Consider the following 21,094-nt stretch of genomic DNA (forward strand, 5'->3'; position numbering starts at 1 on the left):
AAACTGGCGAGAGGACGCAAGGAACTCACGGGCCGGACGTTTTCCTCGCATAATACTTGCAATATGAGGGACGCTGAGCCGGAACTATACGCAAGAACCTTCTGTACGCGTGTTTATATGTGTGTACATCAGCGACTTCCTGGTCGGGGAGGAAGAACCATGGGTTGCAAATTACACAGAAACAAGCCGGGTAAATAAGACTGACGTTTTCTGAACCCTTTGGCGCTTAATGGGCGCTTCTAACTTCGGCTCTTCCTCTGAGGAAGTCTTTTGATGGTGATTTTTAAAGATATTTTAAGTGACGTTTAATAATTATGGTAAATTACTGATGCGTTTTCAATAACGAAGGAATGTAAAATCTTTTTTAAATTGGATATTGTAACTCCCGTCCGTATTTTAATGGAAAAGTTTCATAGTTTGCTACTTTCTCTTCGTTCGCGGTTTTACACTGACAGCGATGAGAGAGGGGTTTGAAGTATATTGATCGATTAATTAGCAAACTATTTGTGTAACATCCAACCGAGCTTCTTCATTAATTACAACAAAGTGACAGCTTTGATTCGTGACGGACAAATTTTCTTTGAACGTAGGGAACATTTTCGATCACAATCTTTCATCAACTAGAAAATTGTATATTCTTAACGTTAACCATGTACTTTGTTTATAAATAAATCTTAAAAAAATCGTGATGTACCTCGGTTTTAATCCGCGAAGATTGGATCTTGTAGCAGTACCACAGGCGGATCAAAGTAACCTGAAATATGTATACATACATATGTAGGTTTTTAAATAATTAAATAATTAATTAAATTAATAATTAAATAATTATTAAATAATTAATTTTACCTTACTTAAATAATTATATTTAAAAAATATAGAAAGTATTATATTTCTAAAGCATATGTATTTTCAAACGATATATTACACGATTAGTAACAACAATAAGCGGTACAATTATGTAGAGCAAAGCAGGAAAGGTGTATAGAGAAAGCAATCGTATAGTAATTAATTACAACCTAAAAATTGTATAAGTACAACTTTTAAACGATATTTATAGAAAGAAACATTTCCGTATTTTCGCACGTATTTTCTAAAGTTTTTAGAAGAATTATTAATAATTAGGGAAATTAGTTTGCATTCTTTATATAAATCTTCATACAAATTCCCGAAACAGTGTCAAGTCGAAAATGGCTGAATGCTTCATAAAACATTTGGACTTGACAGGTTAGACAAGTCAAAAGCGCAACAAAATTCCACGGTCTCTCATCGTTTTCTCTTCTTCGCTTCTAAAATTTCGTTTGTAGAATTAAATCACGCGCAGAAGCGTTCAGTCGTGTAGTATAGGACGTAAGTACACCGACGGTATAGTTGTTATATTAATTGCCGTTTGCAATGAATGACGCGCAATATTTCTCGCTGTGTTCGGCGCAGTCGGCCAGTTTTGAATACAAATGGTACCATTAAACGGTTCGAGCTGCTTATTCGGCCAATTGTCCTCGCGAAATGACGTCGTTCAATCACACAGAATTCACTATTATGTCGAGTTATGTTAACCTCCCCACCAGAGAAGGGAGTCGGATCTTTCGCAAACCATGCTCACAAAGCCGAGCGGCTTCTTGCTACGAATTTCGATAGCCACCCCCTTTCGTTTCACGCCACGAAATACGCTGTCTCGCGTCCCGTGAAAGCCGTGCAAGATAAATACGTCGTATAAATACGTCGTGTAACTGCCCTATGAATTAATTAATCGTCGTGTTGGCCGTTGGAAACGAACTACCCTTGCGAATAATGGCCCCAGAAGGGGGTAGTTTTTAGACTCGCTGACGTACCTCGAAGAATATCGCGAGAGATATTATTCAGTATTATGCCCTATCCTTTTCATGTACACTCATCAATCAATTTTCTAAAGTGTAACGTTAAGCTTAGGCATTGTTTCATTTAAAACAGATGCGTTTCATAAATAACTTTTGTTAATTAGATAACCAGACAGAAAAAGAAGTAGTTATACGTTTGTTTTTTACGACACGTTCGATACAGGGATGTGACATAAGTATTTAATTTCCGGAAAGATCAATTACAACGATTAACTAGGAAGATTTATTTGTTTGATTAAATGATTTTTATTAATTAAAACCGACAGAGTGGAATGCTTATTACCGCGTGTGTAAACTAAGCTCCGAGAATGTCAAACATTAAAGCTGGAATTCAATTCTCGTCGCTCGATCCATTCTCGTTACAAAATTTCGCCCGAAAATCACCGTAAACCTGCACCCAGACATCGAAAACGATAATCAGACGCGTCGCAGAAGTCTGAAAATCGAGCGCAACTCTCCCGCGCTGCGTGGAGTTGCGCGTACACGTTAGCGCTTTGCTGACGGGCGACGGCGACGCGTTTAAGGATTAAAGTCGAGCTTACGAAAACCGGTCGGGGACTCGGTTCGCTACGTGTGCACGTAGACTCGAGAGAGCAGATGTTCGTAATTGCTCGCCCACCCCCGCGCCTGGTCGTCGTTAGAAGTGGTGCCCGGCGCGGAAAATCCTCCTAGAGTAGGTTACACAGACATAGGCAAGTTTACGTGTGCACGTCTGCCGACACAGTGTGTGTAGTGTACATGTCCGCGGGCTGTGTGTGCGCGTGGTGCGGCAAGCGTGTTTAACTTAGCCTTCATGCGCCCTCGAGGTGTAAACAATTATTGCTGGAACGATGCAAAATGAAAATCGCAAACACCCACGCCTCGGCTACTGCCCCGCAAGTCTACGTCGACTCCGCGTGTCATCGATTATAAATGCGGGCCGGATGTTCCCGCCAGAAGGTTGCCCGCACCCCGAGGAGCCGCTGTCGGAAGTGTACTTTCGTCCGGATCAATGGGAACTGAAATATGGACGTCAGCTTCTCGGGGAATTGGGTTTGGTCGAGCTTTGTTTCGACTCGTTGTTAGTTCGATCATATTATACGGGATGTTATATGGGTCGACTTAGATTCGATGGGAGGTGGATTTAACTTCATACATTTGGAAGAAACCACCCTACTTCTAAATTTATTGCTTGGTAGCTGTGCAAGATTATAGGACGTGGGATTAGTTGGGAGTTTGTTTAATTGGATCGCGCATTTGGAACAAACACGTGTCTTTTCGTAATTCACTGGCTGTTGCTTGGGTAATATTATAGGGGACACGTTGAATTGGATTTATAATTATTTGGGGGTTGTTTTGACTGGATCATGAGTTTGGATGAAATACACCTTTCTGAGTTTGTTGGTTATTAGCTGGATGTCATTATAGATAATACCGTAAAGGGTAAGGCGAGTTGATTCTAGTTTAGCATTGCTTTGATCAGATTATATGTTTGACCGGAACAGGAGTCTTTTCAAAGTCTGTTACCCGTCAATTGGATTATGTATTCGATGAAAAGAGGTATTTTTTAAACTTGTTACTTGTTAATTAAGGGATAATGAGGAGTGGTTTGGATTGTATTCGTTTGGAAGTTGTTTTAAGTATATTTGATAGAAACAAATATTTTTTTAAGTTTATTACGTGTTAATACAAGACAATACTTGTCCTTGTTTATTGAGAGTGAAGAACGATATAGCTAGTTTCTTCCAGAGAATTAATTTAAAATAAAAGTGTATTTCATTGAAAGTTCATTGAAAGCAATTCGCCAACCGGGAGAGTAATTGTTAAATGATTATAAGGGTTCGATGAACATTTTTAACCCTTGGTAAATAGAGTCGTTGCGAGAACAAAGATTCCTATAATGACTTCTTGACTCTAAAGTGAATAGTCCTTGCTTCTACGCACTTGGAAATATTCATCGAGGGATTAAGGGGTAGAAAATTCGAATCACGAGGTCAGAACTAACGAAATAACGATAAATGACTTGGTAATCCTGATTAAAAAAAATACGTCTCTCGCAACGATGCTCTTACGACTTAAAAAAAAAATACGACCTCGAATGCACAATAAACTGTTGGATGTAAGATATAATAACCAGCGAGTAAACTTCTCCACGGACGTATATACTCTCGTGGAAAACTCGAATGTATACACCTCTGGACTTCTATACGGGGTGTTCCATTTAACTTTTCTCACAAATATCTTCGTTATTGCGGCTAATGATAAACTGTTTATTTTATGCGTAGCTTCAAGATCAGAAATTAAGCGATTTACACTAACCAATATATAGAGTGTTATACGAAAATATTAACGTTATTAGTCAAACAGACAATTAATTATCTGACAGAGAATGTTAAGCTGGAGAATCGATATTATCAATCGGTAATTTGATACACAATATTACTAAGAATACACTCTCAAATGTATAACCTCGTAAAGACCATTCTATCCCACACACAAGATCAGAAATTGAGTAATTTATTTTAGCTATCTGATGGAAGATGTTAAACAAGAATATTAACACTACGGTTAAATAAACATTACCGGCGAATACACAATGTTCCCAAATATACATAAGCTGCTAAAACTCGTCAGCCGGAATCCCAACTTTCCCTAATTCATTACCCCGTATCAGCACCCTCACGTACAAAATGTCATCCCCGGATCACTACTTCCATATCAGAGCAATTCACTGAGACGTCAAACAACCTTGTTCACGTCACGTTCCACCGATACACGTATTGTCCATATCACCCCAGTGTATCATCACCATTATATCTCCATCAGCGAAGGAACAGAATGTTTGAATCGAAACGAGTCACCCTGTACCACAGCGTGACCATGTCGCGCACTCGGTCCTCGGTTGTAATACTCGAAAATCCACGTGCGCACACCTACACAAACTCGCGACAAACACATTTTGTTTCGAGCGTGTTGGAGTCTGATGGGAGGTAAAAAGCAGAGGTAGAAAAAGGAGAACGCCAGGGGGGTCGGAGGGGCTGGTAACGAGAAGAGAAGCGTCGTTAATTTCTACGTCGGCGGAACAAGGCGACGAGATTTACTGATATTTTTTCCACTGAGCTTTTAACGCCGGCGATTCACCCCCGCGCCAGCCCCTCGCCGGCAAGCCATTCGCGAATTACAAATGTTTATTGCGCCGAGTGGGTTATAACGGGCAGCCGGCAGGCGACTAACTAGGGAATTATGCGGCGCGGCTCTTTTCGAAATCACCCTGACGTACCGGGCACGCCCCTTCTGCCACGGTAATATAACCGCGCGGAACGCTCGTCTTGATGGCTCACGCCGACGATCGCCATCGTCTGAGGATTCAGTCGACGAGAGATCTCATCGCGTTTTCCATGATTAATATCGGACTCGGTGCTCTAAGGAAAGAAGGAAAGTGGCTGGACCCTCTATCCTTTGAAAATAAGGGTGCTGGATTTCTGACGACTACGCGAAAGCGGTTGAAGAGTTCTTGAAATTGCTGGGCGAATTTTTCGTTTAAGCAGATTGTGGAATCTGATGCATGCTGACGACCGTACTTGGGCATTTCGTGGTGTTAAATCAAATGCCTTTCATCGCTTTCGTTTCTTAATTATTTTCATATGAATCTCGTAATTCGTTTGTATCATTGTGCCTGGCAAAGTAAAGTTTTACTCGAATTTTCCAACGATTATTTTCTTACGGTCAGCGATGTATCTATAACTAATAAGTCTACTATTTTTCTGTAACTGTTACAAATAGCCTTGAATCGTCATTTCTCTGTTGTATGTATATGAAATCCTATTTTATTAACTATTTCATTAATGTCAGATAACCATCGCCTTTTCTAGAGAACTGGCAAATATTCTGACATTCATGCGCAAATATGTAGATATAAAGTGTTTTATGTATAAAATTCTAAAGAACAGTGAAATTATCGTTGCTCGTATTGTGAATTAGGAAAAATGAGGAAGCTGCTCGACGCGCGTGTTACGATCGCAACGGATGAATAGTATGCAAATCGATCGAGATACAATGGAAATTCGGTTTGAAATGATGACCAGTTAATGGCGGTCCCATGATCTAATGAATCGTGTTTATCGAAGCTTGACCCGGCGACTTGCGAAATTGTTTGGAGAACAACTCGCCACACCGATGCTCGAGTAATTTAATCGCACTAACTGACAAAGTCAATAGAGATGGGTCAAGCTTCGACTGATATCAATACGCAATGATTGCCAGGCTGTTCTTGCTGATAGTGTATAAAATTGGAATATCGGTGAACCAATGAAAAGAGCGAAAGAGTTCTATATAAATTCGATTACTTGAAATTTAAAGAGAGAGAGTCAGAGAGAGAGAGAGAGTGAGATGAATCAAAGCATAGAGTAGTTTAATTGAATCCGATTATAGAATTTTTATTTACGAAAATATCGAAATTTCCGAATGTCTCGTTCTAGAAAGTACATAACTCGTTTTTGGATTATCATTCGACAAAACGATGTATGAAAGATCATAACATTCTTTTATAACGAGAGAAGAATTCACACTTCGTGAAGAAGGATTCACATAGGTGGATCAGACGCAATGTTACGTGGTGTTTTCTTAGAAATTAAATATCGTTTTCATTTTCTTTTTATAATTCAGTGAGGCATATGAGCTAATCCTTTAGTATACAACGAGTTTCCGTAGGAATATTGTTAGGAAGGATAAAAAATGAATTATTCGCTTCAATGAGGTTTAGTGGAATAAAAAAATGAACGTCTCGTTTCATTTCAAATCAGAGGAGATAGCTGCCTTTACTCCTCTAGAAAACTTTGTTGCGCATTAAATATTCAACCCCTCTATCTCATTTAACTTGAATAATAAGAACATGTAACTTCAAAAAAAAAAGAAAAGAAAAAAAATATAGATATCTGCAATGATTTCTGAGAAATCAGGTTGTACGTACGCTATATTCTGTTTAAGCTGTATAAAACATATTCTCCGAATTACTATACATACATTACTATCTATGAAATTGTAAAGGCACATTAAAATTACTAAAAACTTTTGAAAATATCCCATCGAATACAAATTAGTTGTACGTATGTCACAGAATATCGAATGGTTACAAAATTCACAAAGGTTTACCCCCCTAAACATAATCCTTGCCAGTGAAAACACAAGGAATTCTACCAAGAGAGTCATAATAATATCCCTAAACGATTATTCTAACAAAATTTCCCCACGCTCGATCGACGATATTCCGTTGGAAAAGCCACGATTATCGGATCTATTCTAGGGTAGAAAAAGTTTTCCAGTCGAAGGGTAGGAGGATCTCTGTCCCTCGTAATCCACGTCCGATTTCCGTGTTCCAAGCTTCGAGGAACGATAAAAGTAACGACCATCCTCGCCAATAACATCATGGTTACGTTCGTCGTACACCCTCCTTCGAGGGGTGGGGTCGTCCCTTTGCTAATTGATCCACCGCATTTTTCCTATAAGGAATCACCGATGCCACCCCTGAAATTTACCCGTAATTTCGAGGTTTACACGCAGCTCCGTAATCTCTCGGTTTCACGGAGAAAATTCCGAAGACTCGACGGAAACACGAGTGCGACTGGCGTCTTTTATTTCCGAGCGACACCTAGACGCGTGAAAGGGTCGAACAACGAACTTTGACTTCGCATTCACTGCGAAATTTCCATCGAGGGAAATATTATACGAGTTTCCGCGTTGTTCGAGTGTCTAACTAACTACGTTTAAGCCTCGATCGTGTGCAGTCGACGGCCGATGTATATAGGAGTCGTATGGGCCGGAAGGTTTGAAATTGATGGAATTTTTTCGAGCGTGTTTTGTAAATGAATATTCATTTGAAATAGGAGAATTTTTCTTCGAGTTTTCGATATCCCTTTCTATGGCTTTTTTATTATTTTTGTTAATCAATATTTCAAGATCACAGGAAAAAATATCAGTCACATTTTTCATGTTTTATAGAAAAACAATTTTCAAGTTGAATATATCGTCCATCGACTTTACATTCTCCCTTTTTGTTTTATTTTGGTATTAAATATATGTATGCCTGCTACTTTTTTCATCATTTCAACCATATCGATTGTCATGATACTGGTTATTTCTCGTACATTTGGTTTTAACGAGTCTTCATCCCAATCATGTAAGTTTCGCAAAAATATATCACGCTCAGGAATGTACAAAATGCTCAAAATAGTCCTCATAATATTTAAGGGACGATGTAGATCTTCAGTTATATTCACGAGTATCTAAATTCGTATAAATATTCGCGATATATTTATGGCCATCGACGAATATAAACGATTCTACATATTCCCTACCTTAACCTACCCGTTACAATTACTGTTTTCCCTCCGTATATTTAGTCCTATGAGATTTAATAAAACGTAAATACAGAAATACAAAGTAGTGTTTCTTTTTTCCGAATTGCTCGCGTCACGACGTCATAGATCGAGTTTTTAATATTCAGCGTGCAACGGTGGCGAGCACATTGTTAACAAGATTTCATTCACCGCTGTTAAGTCGAGGAAATTAATTCCAGCCGGCTTTCGCAGTAACGCTGCTGATGAAAGTAATTAATTAAACGGCGTCTAACGCGAACTTTATAATCGCGCCGTTTAATAGACTTATAGGGCCGATGCGCTGCATGTTAATTCAGAAAATACATTTTCTTGGACGGTGGCGCGTTCAACGGCTTTCTCCAGCAACCTTTCATCCCTTTCTCGGTAAACTTGTTTGCCCGGCAAGATTTCCCGTCAGTGTGCCTAAGAATTTTTACAAAGTACAGTGTAACCGTTAAACATTGATGAATCGTGAAATTTATCTTTCATACGGAGAGTATCTTCTTCAAACTATCTTTTCTGTTTGTTCGAAAAATTTATCTTAGATTTTAGTCTCGGAGAGATTCTATGTTTCGTTTTCCTTTTCCTTATTTTTTATTCTTATTGTTAGGAAGAAATTGCTCGCATTTTGGGAACAGTACATTTCGTAGCCGCATTTGCTACAGAGAAACCGGGGAAACGTGGATCGACGTGTGGTCACGTGGCAAGGAAATGCACGGGCCAGGACTGCCGACCTCCAGAAAGCACGCGAGTTGAATATTTATCGTGTCCACCCCGCGACACTGCATCGGGACAAATTAACGCCGACCAGCCGGGGTCGTGTGTGGCGAGCCAACGTAGCGACGAGTTTCGCCCTTTCGTTCGCTCTACTTGAATGAAACTAGATCGATATTTATGGCTGTATCAAAATGTCTAATCGAAGACTCTTATTTTTCTGAGAATTATTTTGTAATTTAATTGTACACTCTATATATACGTAAATATTAAGTTGATTTCACTTTCTCAATTCTCTAAATCTTTCTTTACTCAAGAAACAATTTTACCCTTTCATAGATCATTTTATATGTCGTTTTAATAATGAAAATTTTCTTTTTCATATAATAGGATTGTTATTTCCCCCGTACAAATGTATTTTATATACAAAAACGTATCTCTTGGTGACATTTTTTAGAATGTTACATTCGCCATATACAACGTGACAGATTGATCTATATTGATCTCTTCAATTTATGAAAACTTATTTGCGCGAGGATTACTTTTATGCAATTCGTATACCATTTCTATAAATATTTTTCCAGATTAATTTACCGGAAAAAGACTTGTCAGGGAACAAGTGGCGATTTGTGCAGAGTTGCTTGAAATCCCAGCGAAGGATGCAATATTCTTTTATTCGACCTCAGTGTGGCCGGTCATCGCGTGATCTCTCACTCGTTCAACTTTTGTTAGAGATCGCCACCGCGCCGAGCAACGAACGTGATTCGTATTCCAATGTCACAAATATGAGGACAGCCACACACGTTGAATCGCAGGTCGAAGTTAAAGAAAATGCAACCACCCCCGTAACAACAAAGCAGCAACTTTTCACCAACCAAAAATATATACAAACCAACGTGAAACGAACAATCAAGCTAGGCAAATAAAACGAGTTTACATCTCGAAAATTAGAGGTAGTTTCCATTTACAAATCAGCCTCGAGGGGACAGGAACACGCGTCCCCTAGCGTATGTAAGCCGACTCGTTTCGCGCCGCAATCCGACGCGTTTCACGCTTCCGCTCGCGCGTGTACAAACACATACAGAGTCCAGCCTTCGTAAACCGCGCATTACATATGCATAGTTTCATAAATTCGCCCGCGATATTCGCTTCTTCTCCCGTTTCCCTCTTGGTTGCCTGTGAAAGCCAGCAACCGCCAGAGCTTTTTAATATTACGGCACCGGGCCAACATATCCGCCTAGTTTGACGTACCGAGCTTCCGGAACTACGGAGCCGGGTGTCGGCTATGGTTAATGTCGGATACCGATCGCGTATTTAGCATTCCTCTTGGTGGTGGCTTCTCCCTTACGTTTATTCGCCGAACGTCGAACCTAATATCGTCCATTAATTGGCCTCTTCGCTTTTATTATTAATACAAGGGGGATCGCAACGCACACACGCTCCCTGTATGTTCTTCTCTCTGGCTGTGGATTCCAGGGAAGTGAACGAGGCGGAGTAGACAGGATTAGACGTGTGGTTTGATTATAGCGTAGGAATAGGGGTTGATTTGTTTGGACTGAATTAGGTGACAATGGTAGATGGTTGTTTAATTATATATACATATAGATGTGATTGTGCAGGGCGGGTGTGATGGTAAATTTGGGGTGTATTGTGCTTTGTGAGAGTTGTTTGGGGAGAAGATGGGACTCGAGATGTCGTTTGATTATGGTATACGAATAGCGATTGATTTGTTTGGACTGGATTAGGTGGCAGCGGGCGTGATTGTGGACAGTAATGGCCAGTTTGGGGTGGATTGTGATTTGTCTGTGATATTTGAATTAAGACTAAGTGATAACGATTAGAATATAGTTGACGTTTGATTATATCGTATGATACGTTTTCTACTTTCATCGTATCATTTCTTTAGTCGCACTCACTGCGGTATGATTTATATTTAATCATTTTATATAACCATTTATGATATGTTCACGTTAGTGTATTTACTTACACGTACTAGACTATTTATTCTCGCGATAATCTTTGGAGATTCGTAATCAAACGCTAAACAACCATTTCTTGGTCATTTCATTCTAACGGATACTAAGTCGAACCTTCTCACTGTACTTCCAAATTCTTCAAAATCCTGCCTTAACAAGCGATAAAAAGGACCATCAATCAGAGTATACAAAAACGCAACACCAGACTCCATTCGACAACCGAAGCTTCCCTAATCTTGAAGTAGTCTCGCGGAAAGCGGTTTGTATTCCAGAATACCACCGCTAAATGGGCGTCAATGGATCCCCTGACGAGCAATTCTCCGCCCGGCTCCCTTTCATCCGCGACACATCGGGTCACGGTGTATTGGTTGAAATTAATTTCCAACGTGGGGATCCGGCGCGTGGAGGCAAGCAAAGAGAGGGGGAGGATCGGGACAGACGGCGGGGAATGGGAAATTTTCGTAATGAAGTACGGGGGGACTAATGATACGCGGATAAAAGCCAGGCTGCGAAATGAGGCCGAACTGAAGAGCAGGAGGGCGAGAAAAAAAGAGGATAAGCAGTGGGCACACAGCACATTCTATCGAGATTCAGAACCGTCCGTCGGGGTCTATCTCTTTATAAACTGAAAAGAAATCGAGCTACCATTCCATCCTGCTCTTCTTCTTTCTCCCCACTTTTTCTCTCTCTTTCTCTGTCTCTACGATATTTTTCTTTTTCCTTCTTTCCAGTCTCTTCGTTCTTCTTTCTTTTTTTCGGCGATGGAAGTGGAAAGCAGGCAGGAACGGGGTTTCGCAGATAAAAGCGCGGAACGAGAGAGAAAGAGAGAGAGAGAGAGAGAGAGGGAGAGGGAAAGAGAGAGAGAGAGAGAGAGAGGTCGTGCGGTCGTAAAAAGAGGATTGAAATTGCGCAAGACTTTCGTACGGAAATGGAGGTCCGGTATAGAAAACCGCGATTTTCATCATCGAGAATCTTCTCCCGGGCTATGGTGCATGAAATAATGTTTCCACGGAACGACGGATAGCAGAGGAAGAAAATGGCCGGGACCGCGGGGTGGTTATTTAAACGTCGTCATCCGGTCGAGTGAATTTTTAATGGATGGCTACCCTTTCTCCCCGCTCTGCTTTTCAACAGTTTCAAGATGTTTCTTTTTTTTTTTTTTACTATGTGCAGACCAGTCTACGGATTGGATACGCGGAATCGTTTCGATGGGTTCGACGAATGGAATTTCCTAGCGGTAAACGGTATTCGATGTCTCTCCCTCGTATCGCAGAACATTTTTGTTCGTCTTTGCGCAACGTTGCTTCCCTCTCGTATATCGCAATGAGCATTCGATATTCTTTCAGAAGAGACTTTACTTTCGTTCCGTTTGAGAATTCTTGTTGCTTGGTGTCTCGTCAGTTTATCGTACGCTTCTTTCGATTTCTTTATGGTACTGTCTAGTTTGCTTGGAACATTCTGACAGTCGTAGGAATTTTTCTATCACGTTAGAACTTTTAATTGTTAATTGAGGGACTCGGGGGAAAGTGGCATAAACGGCAGGGTCTTTGAGTTTGTAAAAACTGCAGGCAAAGTGGTGAGTTTTTTTATCATTGTTAAGAACATGTAGGAGGCTTTGGTAGAATTAACACATTATCTTTATGGAAATTGAAATTCAATTGTGTATATCCATATTATTTTCAATATAAACAGTTTCAATGATAATTATCTGCACGCAGTATATTTGGTTATGCACGAGAAGTTGGCTGCTCTAGTTAACTTAACGTTGACTAGGAACGATGAATATTAAAACGTATAATCATCTGGATCCTCCAAACAGTAAAACAAAATTCTTTTGATAAATGTACGCTATCTCGTCTTGTAGAACAACGAGCTTGTACCATTTATTCATTGAACTTCTCAATTAGCACTTTCATTTTCCTATTCTTTTATCTCTTAATTTATTCGCTAATCAAAATCAGCTTCGTAAAAGATAGTGCTGTCGAAAATTTTCCTTTCCAAAGAGACAAAGGAAAGAGATAATCGTCTAGAGGATAGAGTAGGCGGTGGAACAGGAAGTTACTTGTGGTATGACTTTCCAAGTGTCAGGCCTCTTTTGTCTCCGCACAGGTTTCGCGAAGTAGACGGATCTTAAGGAGAACGTCATTCGGTTTCTGGAAGCAGGTCTTGGAGCATGAGTAATGCGAATACGCTTTCCCGAGAGTACGTCTGCTGCGTTATTTCCGTCGATACACATTTCTTTCTACTACAAAGTGCGCCAACCCTTCATCCCCTGTATTCTCTAGCTGTTCCGCCTTAACGTTATTTTCCTTTTATCTCCAAATCTCTCTTCGTCTGTCTATTGTTACAAGATTTTTTTACCATTCTCCTTTTATTCTTTTCCACGAATTTTCACCGTCATTTTTGTTCGACACGGTATATCGAAACGCGGACGCGAATAAGTTTTCCGCTCGACCAACGCTGCGATCTCGCTGTCGATTTTCTTTGTATCGGAAATTGGAAAACGGCTACCGGGGTCAGCTTTGTCTTTCCAAGCTTTGTAACTTTTCAAACCTCGAAACCATCTGGTCGGCTAGGTCGTTGAACGAACAATAAAAATTTCAAGCCCGCCAATCGAAACAAGATTCAAAGAGATTCGTGCTATTCGGTTAATTAATAAACATCGGTTCCGCCTGAAACAATTCAGTCAATTCCTTTTATCGCGATTTTCGACGTTCCGATCGTTTTAATAATTGCCTTTCCTTGATGATGGATTCTATCATTTCGCCCATCTGAACGATTCTTTGCTTCTTTTACGACGAATTCTGTCGTTACAGTCGCTTTAACAATTAGAAAATTTATCAATGCGATTCGATATTTAATGAATGATTAATTTCATTCACTGATAATGAACGAGTCGAATATTGATGATACTACAGAGGGACCAAATGCTGGAAAGTAGAGGGAAAGGAAATGTAAGTGTTTACGTATAAAACATCTAATCGCACGAAATTATACTTCTCTTGAAAGTGTTTCATTTTTATCTAAACGATTTTGTGGTGTAATTTCGAAAATATTTTATGTTCCTCGTCTTAACACTTTGCAAACAAAGTTGGTCCCGATCTTTAAGGAATTTAATAAAATAATTAATATTTCTCAGTACGCTAAAAAACGTTACTAGAAGTATCTTTAAATATGCTCGTTGATTTTTAATAAAATATTACACTCGTTAAATGCTGCTCGGAAAGTTCGTTGCGATTTTTAACTCTTTGGTCGGCGTAAAAAGTCCTGAAAAAAGTCCTGAAAAAACCTGACTGGTTCTGGAAGGATAGAATATTTAAGTTGAGTGAAAGAACTTTTATAATTCAATAAGTGTATATCGAATCGAAACTTGAAATAAACTCAAAATGAATGTAACTCGAGTCGGAACGAATCTTTTCAATTACTTCAAAAATGCTCGGGAATTCAGGCTGAGCGCTTGCCAGAGCATACGGTGTTCAAAGCATTAAGTGAGTCACTCTGTATTTACTTGTTTTACAGCTCCTCCTTTCCTACTTCTTTAGAGATAGTGCAGTAAAATTTACACGAGATCTGTTCTTTACTAGTACGCCATCGCATGTTTATTACAAATAACGATAGAAAAAAAAGAAAAGAAAAGAAAAAAGGGAAGAAGCAAAAACATTCAAAGAACGGTAACGACCTACGTTCCTCCATAACGTTCATATTTTCGCAAACCCACTGCACCATCGGAATGTCGACATTTCTGCGATACACGTCCAGGCAAATATTTGCGTCGCTATCTGCCTGCGATTCTGACGTCTTCGATATCTCCACCCGCTGGTCCCCTTCCCGATTTCTCTTTTCCAACGATCGTTCCCATGGTCCGAAGAGACTTGGCAAGTTTTCTAATTAGTATGGTGCCTCCGGGTAAGTGAAGTCGGCCCGCTCGATAGTTTAAAATGGGGGAAAACGGGAAAGGAACGCCTTTGAGTTCTGCCAGGAACTTTTGGCCTTTCCTTTTTCCAACCCCCATCATCCATCGTCCCTCTCTCTCTCCCTCCCTCTCTGTCTCTCTCTGAGACAAGTCGTAAAGTCGGTCCATCGACTTCAAGATTTTCTCCACCCTGACATCGTCTTTCTAACCATCCCACCTTCTACATTTTATTATTCGTTCCTCTGTTCGAATGTTCTGCGTTCGGGAAGTTCAACCCAAGAGGTGGTAAAAAAAAAGAGGGATGAGAGAATGGATGGCAGGATTATTCCATGAGGACGAGATGCTCGCGTATGCAATTAAAGTCAACAGGTTCTGCTGTCGGAAAATAATGGGATGTGAAGTTGACTGGAAGTTCGAGTAATTTTTAGCTGCATAGTGAGCACTGTATGGTGTTTTTAAGAGAAATGCGCGGAATGTATGGTCGCAGGCAAACGATTTGGAATATACAGCCACATAGACGTAGATTTTGCAATATAAATTTTCTTTCACATGTTTTCGAAATCACTTGGTTCGTGATAAATGCGATATTGAAATTATTTCGTTCAAAATCACACAGACTGATAGATGTCTCCTATTTAGAATTTAGTTCTATTATTCTCAGCTTGCAATTATAGTTTTCACATGCATCCGAATCTATAATAGACACAACACGATTAGGTGCAAACTAAAATAGTAGTATGGACAAAGTGCTATCATTTTACATCCTACGTGCACCGTCTACTCTCTATTCACCGAAGGTACAGTTAATTTACTGTCTTGGACAGTCGAAGGAGTAAAACAAGCAGACAGAAATTAAATAAGAAAGAGAATAATAAAATTCAAACAGCGAAACAAACATATTTTTCTAATCAAGCATCGATCAAGATCGAATCTATTCTCCTCTATCATTTCAGAATTCATCTTCCTGTTGAAAAGAGTGACAATTTCATCGCTGATAAATTTTAATCAGGGCTAGACGCGTCCACGTCACGCGACCTCTGTGACAGTGAATTTTCTGACATCTTATTACCATCGTCGTTAACAGTCGTCTACCGTGCAATCCCTTTGAATACAAGTGGCCGTGTTTAGGCACGGGCACGTAAGACCACTCGACTCTTCTCGTTTCACCCTTTTGAACCCCGTCATGGCCATTATTCCGCTGTTTTACGACTTACCCAAAAGGGTGACGCCGACAGGAAACTATTTACGTCTTCTCGGTCGTTTTATTTGAATATCAATTGTTCGACGAACTCGACGACGTGTAATGTGTCATATCGCAGTGGGAACCCGTGTTTGGTACTATGGGGTGGCTCGATCCCTTGCGGCAAGGGATGGAGAATCCTTGTCCATCTGCGAGGACGAAGATTGCGTCGTGGGGTGACTGTGACAGATTTGGCGGTAAAAGATCAGATATCAATGAGCGTCGAGCAAAGTATTTAAACGTTTCATTTCTTTATCTCTTCTCTCTATTATTGCTACTGTAGAATATATTTTTATAACAATCTAAGTTTAACAATTGGAAACGATAATATGACGAACAAGCCTGTTTTACATTCACAAATATAAATTTTTTGAAAATAGTCGATGAATCTATAGAATTTGATAAACAATCAGACGAGCAATCAATATTTTTTGCAAATGTTCAATAGTGTGTAACGATACATATTTAACACAGCTAAACAAGAAAGTTTTGGAAACATGGAATTGATTATTGAATTGAAAAAATATTTCGATCATTGGTTGCTAGAATCTATGCTCTCTGTCAACATTATGTGTTTAATAAATAATCGTTTGTTAGCTTTCAAACAGCTTGCCGTTTTCCCTTGTTTATTTCGCTGTTGAAATACACGAGTGATATGTTAAACTACCAGATGCAGATCTGAAATTTTTCCACGCTGGACATCCGCGAAACCTTCTATGCGATACTAATTGCTCGATTCGATCGCAAACATTATACAACACGAAGCCACCTTAATGACACGATTCATCGCATTCACTCGCATTCACAGAGAAACGTGTTTACGAACCAATAAAAGCGGCTCATCGATCATCGATAAACGCAACGCAGAACCGAAACGTTGGTAAACCCCGCGGTCGTGTTTAAAACTGACAAATCCGAAGCTAAAAAAAATAGCCTTACAGATAGGTTGAACCATCTCCAAAACGCGTAATGAAACGCGTGCACGGTCGAACGGCCGGAAACAGACAGGCGGGAAAACGAGGCGATCGGTCGTTTCGCGAGCGCGGCCCGATTCCATCCTAAATCGATTATCCGGCGTTCCATCAATTTCTAATTGACGCGATAATAAATTTTACGTCCGCCCCTAGCGTCGGCCCGCCTATTCCCGCTTCGAGCCCCCGAATTTCCAGCCTGATTAAATTTAAGCGCTTTGCTACACCCGTCTACGTCGTCCTCTTCTCGCGTGGGATGACGAGAAGAGAAAAGGGGAATCGCAGGAGGAGAAGGAGGCGAGACGTAGGGAAATCGCGAGCCACGTTTCAGTTGCTAGCAGACCAACTTAATGGCTGCCGATGGCACCGCCGCCGAACACCTCTTTCGAGAATTGATGAGCATTTTCGAGCGGGATCGCTTCGACGATTTGTATGCGCCAACCACGCGTTGGATCGGGTCGTTCTTCTTTTTTCACGAGAATGAAGCATGGTGAGCCGGTGATCCATTTTTTCGATTCAACGATGTTCCATGTTACTAAAATTGTCGTTTTATTTGCTTGTGGAGATAAATATGTATGTTTGCACGATATTGGACATATCAAATATGATCGTTGCTTGTTTGTCACGTTTGATAGATTTATCAGTTATTTTCGGGGTACATGTTTGCGAGCCTAACAAATTCTTCAAATGACAATCGAGATATTAATGAGAAATCAGTAGATTTTTAGAAGTTGAAATTGATCCGTGTTATTGTTACAAAGTGATATAATTTCTAGAGAAATTATGAATTGGATACATCACTCTGATAACCTGAAAATGTACATTAAACGATCACCTTAAATTCGATAAGGGACGTTTAAACATACCGAGTTCACTTTATCAAGGTTATGAGAGATAAAAAAAGAAAAATTAAAAAAGATGAATTTCCAAAATCTTCCTCGTAAAAGAAATAAAAGAAAATAAAAATACCATGTACAATAAGTAAAATTTATAAGAGAAAAGGAAAGAATTCATCCTAGAAAGCGATCTTTCAATCTTAAGTAACGCAAACTTGTCAAAATCAATTCATCGGCCGTGTCTGCCCATGACATTCCCTTTCTACTTAACGCGACTGTTGGAGGAGCAGCAAACGAAGTACATCCCGCAAAACTCGCAAAGTCCGTTAAATACGAGAACTAACGGCGAATACAGCGCGTTTCCATTAAACACAGAAACACTTCCCCTTCCTTTTGCAGCGGAATATAACTATTTTCTTTATTTGGAGCATTGTTGTTTCGAGAAGCGCAGTTTCGGAGTAGAACGTCAATCTTCGAGCGTAGAACATCGTGTTATTCCGCCGAGAACGATGTTTCCGACGCAATTTTACAACAATACTACGTTCTCTCTTTCGTTCCTCCACTTTTGTTTTTCCTTCCTTCGACCCAACCACCAGCGTACGTGGTGCGCGTTTGATTTTTCCTTCGTTCGTTTTTTCCTCCTCATTCGTGAAAAATGTTGAGCATAAGCTGCCTGGTTGAATATTTCAGGCAAACGTTTTCGGGGGAATTTTCGAGGAAACGCGAGCGCTTTTGAAGCGGTTCCCCGGATTTGTGTGCCGAAACGCTTTTCCCTCACGTTCGAGCGGGTTCGCGTTCCACGCTGGCGGACCAGACAACGCGACGATTGCCTTCTGCTCTGTATCACGTTTGCGCGCCACATTTCTAACTTTGTGCGGTTGGCTTGTACATTTGTTGGTAGCCAAAGTGAAAGAGAAAAAGAGAGAACGCACGAGAAGATCGTTAATTACGGACGCTTGAAGGAAAACGAATAAAAGAGAGGAGTTTGGTAATTACTCGCGGAAATTTCAGAGTCGATGAGTCGATTGCTATTATACTATGTGAATTTTTGTGCATTTATAGGATATTTAGAAATGCAGCGACGCGCATGATGTGTAAAGATGTCTAAAATAGTCGAAGTAGAATATACCTTATAATATTTAGTATCAGAAGTAAATTTTCATTTAGGAGGTTTCATCTCTTTAGTTCATAAAAATATACATTTGCATAAATACTTACAATCTATTATGATCTACTTCTACATGTAGATTAAATACTCTTTATTCGCGTATCTTTTGATCTAGTTGAAACATTTTTGGTTGTTGATGAATATTTTATCATTTGAAATTCATAATGCATGATCTTCATTTCGAATTTGCAATTAATTTGAATTATTTAACTTAATGGAATAGTAGGTTGAATTCTTCAAATGGACTGGCTGTTAAATTAGTGCTTCAAACAGCAAGACGTTAGATCAGCTGATATCGGGAAACTCGATAATCGAATACATCAATGCTTAGATAGCAGTTTCAGTGGGAAATTACATACCATGTCCAGAATAGTCTGTCCACGTACTGTATCTGGAATTAATGGCTTCTATACGTGAAATTGTACCTCATGTTCCTTAATCTTTGAGCATGTGCCTTGTTCCAAAGGGTAATACAGGAATTACATAATGCATATATTTACTTACTATATTTTCGAAAATACTAACTTTTTAAACGACCACGTTTCAACTTTATCGAATCCGCAGAATAGTTAAGTTTCGCAATGTTGAAATTCTTTTTACGGAAATCTTAGATTGCATCAAACACGCAAGTGCTTTACATTTCAATGGATTGAATTGGCAAAACTTGTAAAGCCCATCGCGTCGAATCCGCAAACATCGCACGTTCCAAAGTATTTAAAACGCAAAAATCTGAAAACCTTTTCAATTTGCGAACATTTCAAATTCCAATTCCTTGAATTCATAGAAACCTTAAATCCCATCGCGCCGAATTACAAACATTTCACATTCGAATTCATCAAATTCTCAAAAATCCTAAATCCCATCGACTATTTTATGCACGATTTTCCACGCACGCGCGCGAATATTTATCATACGAATGTTATACCAACAATTCGCATTACAATCTTTAAATCTATCGCTAGGAATTTACACAAATGTTAAACTTCATCTTGTCAAACGAATAAAAGGGAACCACAAGTCAAATTACGAATATTATTTTCTATATCAACGACTCGTACACAAATCCGAAAACCAGATCTCCGGAAATTCACAAAAAAGCCAAATATACGGCTGTCGGATAAACAAGAGGCCCCGTATCGAAATTCTATCGCGTCGAATTCGCCAACGTTTCCACCTTCCGCACGCAATGATTCACGCGAAAATCTTAAAACGCGTTTCCAGAAATTTTGGATAAATCGGAAACTTCAATTATCAAATAATCAAGAAATCTCAGACGAAATTCTCATCAGGGGTTTGGTCATTCATCGGAAATCTAAAGAACGGAGCATCGATCGATGCGTATAAACATCTGAAGGTGTTCGCCAGTAGTTTTTTCGAGACTCACGCAAATCGCGTTCGCATTACTATGGACGACTGGTCGCGGCGGCCTGGTGCACACGCGGAAGCGCATTGTGGATTCAGTGCGTGTCGTGTACAGGCCGGAAATAATATCTATCGATCCAACCCGTGGCACAGAGGGGGAGAGCAAAGGATAAAAGTGCATCGCGGCACTATCCAGCGTGAGAACGGAATCGTCATAGATCGTCGTCGTCGTCCTATCGATTCGATTCTTCATTTTGCAACGAATATCAGACCGAATCACCGACAAAGTTCGCTTTAACGGAAACGCAACGACGCTCTGCCCTTATGGAAGCAAAAGGGGAGGGAAAAAGGGGATGAAAGCACGTGAACTTGGAAAACATCGAATATGAATCGAGTTACAGATATCGATGAACGACGAGAACGGTTTACATATTCTTGAATATTCTCCGGTTTTATTTTAGATGGTTTGTATGTAAAATGCTCAGTGTGACTGACAGTTAATCTATTAAGTCGACGCATACACACAGTGACTCGTGTAAATATTTCAACGTTCGCGAAAATTTGTTTATGAATAGCTTGTCGAAAGCATTTTGAAATTTCATTACCACTGCCCTTGAATACGACTATTATGATTATATTGGTTGACTTTGAGACCAGTCTGATCGAATATGCATTGGTTATTTGACG

General features: G+C 39.8%; 1 protein-coding gene across 2 annotated transcripts in view; it reads right to left on the reverse strand.

The window, feature by feature from the left end:
- LOC100643169 (bifunctional heparan sulfate N-deacetylase/N-sulfotransferase) overlaps positions 1-21,094 on the reverse strand; it is a 368,987-nt gene that overhangs the window by 197,519 nt on the left and 150,374 nt on the right. The window contains exon 4 of one of the 2 annotated variants that reach the window (XM_048409529.1): positions 695-754. The exons of the other annotated variant lie outside the window; for it this stretch is intronic. The gene's annotated coding sequence lies outside the window, so the exon portion shown is untranslated. The remainder of the gene's footprint in view (positions 1-694; positions 755-21,094) is intronic. 2 annotated transcript variants of the gene reach the window in all.

This window comes from Bombus terrestris, chromosome 10 (assembly GCF_910591885.1).
Source record: "Bombus terrestris chromosome 10, iyBomTerr1.2, whole genome shotgun sequence".
Lineage (NCBI taxonomy): Eukaryota > Metazoa > Arthropoda > Insecta > Hymenoptera > Apidae > Bombus > Bombus terrestris.